General features: G+C 37.1%; 1 long non-coding RNA gene across 1 annotated transcript; it reads left to right on the forward strand.

Annotated features, from left to right (window-relative positions):
* Nucleotides 1–1,025: 1,025 nt before the first annotated feature.
* On the forward strand, nt 1,026–6,556 carry LOC110528496 (uncharacterized). Its single transcript, XR_002474266.3, has 5 exons — nt 1,026–1,239; nt 4,095–4,201; nt 4,319–4,529; nt 4,646–4,863; nt 5,471–6,556. It is a non-coding gene; the product is annotated as an uncharacterized LOC110528496 (long non-coding RNA).

Here is a 6,556-nt window from a genome sequence, read left to right on the forward strand (position 1 = left end):
TTTGCAGACTCCATCAGGTTTTCTTCCAGAATGGTCCTGTATTTGGCTCCATCCATCTTCCCATCAATTTTAACCATCTTCCCTGTCCCTGCTGAAGAAAAGCAGGCCCAAACCATGATGCTGCCACCACCATGTTTGACAGTGGGGATGGTGTGAGCTGTGTTGCTTTTACGCCAAACATAACGTTTTGCATTGTTGCCAAAAAGTTCAATTTTGGTTTCATCTGACCAGAGCACCTTCTTCCACATGTTTGGTGTGTCTCCCAGGTGGCTTGTGGCAAACTTTAAACGACACTTTTTATGGATATCTTTAAGAAATGGCTTTCTTCTTGCCACTCTTCCATAAAGGCCAGATTTGTGCAATATACGACTGATTGTTGTCCTATGGCCTCTCTCATCTTTTTAAGTGGGAGAACTTGCACAATTGGTGGCTGACTAAATACTTTTTTGCCCCACTGTATATGTTGTGATGGCAGCTGCAGAGAAGTACTTGGGTGTACGAGATTTTACTGCAGAAGAGGTAAGAAGTGTTGAAGAAAGAGTCCAGCCCCTCCCAGGCAGTCAGCCAGATGTATTATCAGTTAGGGTTAAAGTAATGGAATGTTTTTATTGTTATGGAATAGTGGTTGTTAGGGGAAATGTACGGAGTAGAAAGTACATCATTTTCTTTAGGAATGTAGTGGAGTAAAAATAAAAGTTGTCAAAAATATAAATAGTAATGTAAAGTGCAGATGCCCCTAAAAAACACTCAAGTAGTACTTTCAACTATTTTTACTTTAAGTACTTTACACCACTGTATTTTTGTGTCACAAAATGTAACATGGTCCTGTGTTGGTAGATTATGGCACTTGCAACGCCAGGGTTGTGGGTTTGATTCCCACGGTGGACCAGTATGAATACATGAAAATATATGAACTCACTACTGTTAAGTTGCTCTGGATAAGAGCGTCTGCTAAATGACTAAAATGTAAATGTGATCTCCCGCACAGTAGGTGGCGGCATGCACAAACAAAATGTGTAAGCGTAAGTAAGTATACTGCTTCCTTCAGAGGTCATTACAGAATATCGTGAAAGGGTGGGATTTCTTAAAGAAAATCGCTTCCAAACATTCTCTCCAATAAGATGATTTATCCCATACTCTTGTAGAGTAGCCACATCTTCTGTATAGACTGTCTGAAGGAATTATGGAGACAAAAAGGTTCCTCGGGAATGTCCCGTTTGCAGTAGAAGATCCTCAAAGGTAGAACCTCCTTAACCTGGTTTTAAAGAAGTTGTGTGTGGGCTTCTCAGATGAGAGGGTCTGAGGTGCTCTGCGGTCTGCATGGCGAGAAACTCAAACCTTTCTGTTGGTATGATAAACAGCCAGTGTGTTTGGTGTGTCATACTTTTAAAAAACATCAACATGCAAACCACAAGTTCTGTCCCATCAATGAAGCTGCACAGAATTATAAAGTAGGGGAAGCTACTCTGAAAATATACTGTAGTTTACCAAAGCTAACAATTACCTAACACTGGAAAAAGTTAAGCTACATTGAATGCTAAATAAAGTAATGTTTGAAAAAGTATTTCACTACTTCGTGAAATATGTAAATGTCATAGACTAAATTGCAACAACAGATCACTGGAGTCAGATATTAGTTAGCCTAATAAGTGTAGAAAGTCATTGTACCATCATTCTAAGCCGCTGTGAAATATATTTTCAATAAGTAACATTAAGGGTTAATCAACAAGAGGTTATGCGTTCTATGCAAAATAATGAACAACGTGGAAGGTGTCCCACCACGCGCCAGCGGAGTGTAACTAACCTTCCACGGAGTTGCATTATTTCCCAGAGAACGGAGTTGCATTATTTCCCAGAGAACGCAGAGCCACGAATTTATTATCCCTTTCATACAATGGCTGTAATTTAACACATTCAACGTCCAGTGAAGTAGCTAGAAAGTTTACGAGATACACAGTAGTTGCCTTGGTAAACAAACAGACAAACAATCAGACTCGCTAGTTTAGATAACCAAACCATCAGTCCCAGCTTGCTGTTATGAAAGCAATTTGACGTTTGCTTTCAAAAGCAGCTCAAACATATAACATGTAAGAATGAACTATAGTTATTGAATTATACCGTTTAAATATGCACGCTCTATACTGCCAATCAGAAACGAGTATTCAACAATGCCATGGTATAACCAAAAATTTTAGTAAAAGACGCAAAAACGAAACTTAAGGCCAGCCACCGCACCTGAGGGTATTTGTCCCCCATAATCATATCGCAATCAAGTTTTACCAGTTGAATGTAGACACAAATTTGATAGTTTTTGTATTAAAATTTCTCTGAAATATTGTCAAATCAAAATAAAATGTTATTAGTCACATGCACCAAATACAACAGGTGTAGGCCTTACAGTGAAATGCTTACTTACAGCCCCAAACCAACAATGCAGTTTTAAAAAAGACGGATAAGAATAAGAAATACAAGTAAAAAGTAATTAAAGAGCATATTGTATTAAAATATGCACATGTGGTGATATCAGATTAAATATGCACATGTGGTGATATCAGATTAAATATGCACATGTGGTGATATCAGATTAAATATGCACATGTGGTGATATCAGATTAAATATGCACATGTGGTGATATCAGATTAAATATGCACATGTGGTGATATCAGATTAAATATGCACATGTGGTGATGTCAGATTAAATATGCATATGTGGTGATATCAGATTAAATATGCACATGTGGTGATGTCAGATTAAATATGCACATGTGGTGATATCAGATTAAATATGCACATGTGGTGATATCAGATTAAATATGCACATGTGGTGATATCAGATTAAATATGCACATGTGGTGATATCAGATTAAATATGCACATGTGGTGATATCAGATTAAATATGCACATGTGGTGATATCAGATTAAATATGCACATGTGGTGATATCAGATTAAATATGAACATGTGGTGATGTCAGATTAAATATGCACATGTGGTGATATCAGATTAAATATGCACATGTGGTGATATCAGATTAAATATGCACATGTGGTGATATCAGATTAAATATGCACATGTGGTGATATCAGATTAAATATGCACATGTGGTGATATCAGATTAAATATGCACATGTGGTGATATCAGATTAAATATGCACATGTGGTGATATCAGATTAAATATGCACATGTGGTGATATCAGATTAAATATGCACATGTGGTGATATCAGATTAAATATGCACATGTGGTGATATCAGATTAAATATGCACATGCAGTATTTGCATTTTAGCAAATCCCTTTTTCTGGACACTGGATGAAGTCAGACAAAATAATATTGTTTCATTTTGTTAAGACACTTCAGGACCAGACTTGTCCAGAACAGATTGTGGATGAATACTGTTTTCAGCTTTCAATCTGTAAAATACTAAAGACATATGTCAAATTGTTTAAAATAAAATCTGATTTAAAATAAATTGGGCAAGTCTGGAGAATATATGCAAGGATAAATAAACCAAATTTGACATTTTTATGTTTACTTTTTGAACATACTAATATTAATGGGCCAAAATACCAACAAATCTCAGAATTGATAGGTAGATGCAAAAATGTAATTTCAGCCAGAACGAGAAGGATAGAAATAGCACACATAGAACAGAGCTACTGCTACTTAGACTTGCTTTCAATGAGAATGACAGATGTATACATTGTTTCACACACAGTGTTTCAAGTGAGAGAATAAGATAGGTCTGATGTCGAAAAAGAAAGGGAATTCTTGCCTACTTCACCCATATTACATTTTAGCAAAAAAAAAGTAGTGTCGTTCTTTAGTAGTTAGATACACCACTAAGTAATGAACTACTGAAAACACTACCAAGATTTGAATTTAGTTAAACTACCACGAAGCTACTGCAAAACGTAATTCAATTTACTAGTTGAATTACCTGTAGTTCACTACTCACAAACACTATAAGACAATACATTTATGACTACAACCTCTATCTGCTGAGGTTTGGACATTTTATACCAGCATATTTATATAAAGTAATAAAAACCCAAATAGACTTTCTTCAAAGTAGTGTCCATTTTTCATTCCAGGCGGAACTCACAACTCCATTGAAGCCCTGTACCATCATTCTAAGGTGCTGTGAAAGTTGAAGGTCTTTAAAGAAGTAAAACTAACCTGTGATGAAACATAAATTAAGGTGAGTTTGCTGAATAATGCTGTTCAATACAACTGCGCAGAAGTGAGTTTGTGTACTGAATGTAAGAATGGTAGTTATATTCAAGTATATTTGACATATTTCTCTCACGGCCTCCAGCTACAGGCCCAGGACACAGAGGCAGATTGAGAAGGAGTTTGAGAAGCTTCACCAGTTACTTTGAGAGGACAAGGCAGCCAGACAGCCCTACTCTGAAGAAGGAAGAGAAGAACAGTGAGATGATTGAGGAGATGAGCGGAGGGATATCATCACTTTCAGACACAGAGCCGTAGAGAAGGAGCTGAAAGCAGAAGACGTCTCATTCCTGCATGTAAGAACCAATAACTTGTTGATATTATTTGAGATACATTTATTGATGAACTAATTTGATATCATGTATTGCACTGTTTACATGTATTATTAATTTGGTATTTTGTTATTCTGCAGAACTATAAGGCCACAGTGAAAAGGTAAGTGATCTGCCTCTTGTCTCTCTTCTCTGTGGTTCTTAACAAAGTTATGCCAACCCCACAGTACAACTGATGGTGCACACTGCCGAATCCAGAGAAGGTTTCAGAACCACTGATCCATGTGGCCAAGCATCTTGGCAACCTGCATAGATCCTGTGTGAAGATGCAGGAAATTGTTAGAGGTTTTTCAATATAGTGAGTATGATTATGTTACAATGAACACATTTATTTACTAACTGAAGTGAATACATAATGCCCCTTTTTTTAAAGTATGCAATTGTGAGACGCTGCTTGGTCCTGGACTAAGACGAAAAATGTGTTGCGTGAAAGCGCCCTCTAGAGTCTAGGCCTGAATCAATTACATACAATGCAGTGCTTCAATTACTGAAAAATACATGTTTAAAAAAGTATTTAGATCACAGGCGGTTGGTGGCACTTTAATTGGGGAGGACAGGCTCGTGGTAATGGTTGGAACGGAATGAGTGGGATGTTATCAAAAACCTCAAACACATGGTTTCCTTTTGTTTGATGCCATTTCATTCGCTTCGTTCTAGTCATTATTGTGAGCCATCCTTCTCTCAGCAGCATCCACTGATCTAGATATAGTGATTTGAGAATATTGGAATGTATTTGGAAACAGGAAAGTCTTTGACAACACTTTCAAAAACCTTTTGGTAGAGTTTTACAAGTAGACATTCCAATACTTCAAATAGGGTAGTTGTTTTGAGCTATGTTTTTGAAAAAACTCAAATACATAAATCATGTATTTGAACCCAGGTCTGACAGTCTACTTTCTGTCTAGCTTCTGTGACTCTGAACCCCAAGACTGCTCACCCAAGTCTCATCCTGTCTAAGGATTTGACCAGTGTGAGATTCGGTGTGGCTCAAAAGCTTCCTGACATCACAGAGAGGTTTGATCGTGCATTTGTCCTGGATTGTGAGGGCTTTAACTCAGGGACACACTTCTGGGATGTTGAGGTTGGGGAAAACGCATGGGCTCTGGGTGTGATCACAGAATCTGCACAGCGTATACGCAGTGGATTATAATTCTGAAGGTGAATAGTCAGCAGAATCCCCACCAAAGCCAACCATTCCCCTCACAGTGAGACAGACACCCCAGAGGATCAGAGTGAAGCTGGACTGGGACAGAGGAGAGCTGTCATTCTCTGATCCTAAGAATAAAACACAACTACACACAATCACACAAACTTTTAATGAGACAGTCTTTCCTTGCTTTTGTAACTTCTCTAAACGGAAGCCTCTAAAGATCGTGCCATGACAATGGAAAAATAGTTAGAGCTGATAGTTTCTTACTATACAATGTTGAATCAACCACCTAGCTACTGCTTGAAAACAAGTTAAGATATTATAGTGACTTGATCGATTTGAACGTAACATTCAAAAACACCTAGTACTCTGCCCTATACCTTAAAGACATAGTCATTGAACACTAGTCACTTTAATTATGCTTACCTACTGTTTTACCCACTTCATATGTATATACTGTATTCTAGTTAAGGCTCATCCTATATAACTACTGCTGTACACACCTTTTCTATTCATATACTGACTATACATACCATTATTTTTTATATATATGTATTCCGGACTCTGATATTGCTTAATTTTTTGGGGGGCGGGATTTGTGTTTATTGCTAGGTATTACTGCACTGTTGGAGCTAGAAACATAAGCATTTCGCTGCACCTGCGATAACATCTGCAAAATATGTGTATGCCACCAATAACATTTGATTTAGTCTAAGCTTAGTGGAGTATAAACCTGTTATGTATTTTTCGTAGATATGTTTGATTTGTTAATCATTAGCTCTTATTGTCTTAAGAATACAGTTATGTACATGACTACTGATCAATTACATATAAATACAAA

This window comes from Oncorhynchus mykiss, chromosome 7, assembly GCF_057628025.1.
Source record: "Oncorhynchus mykiss isolate SJ-2025 chromosome 7, ASM5762802v1, whole genome shotgun sequence".
NCBI lineage: Eukaryota > Metazoa > Chordata > Actinopteri > Salmoniformes > Salmonidae > Oncorhynchus > Oncorhynchus mykiss.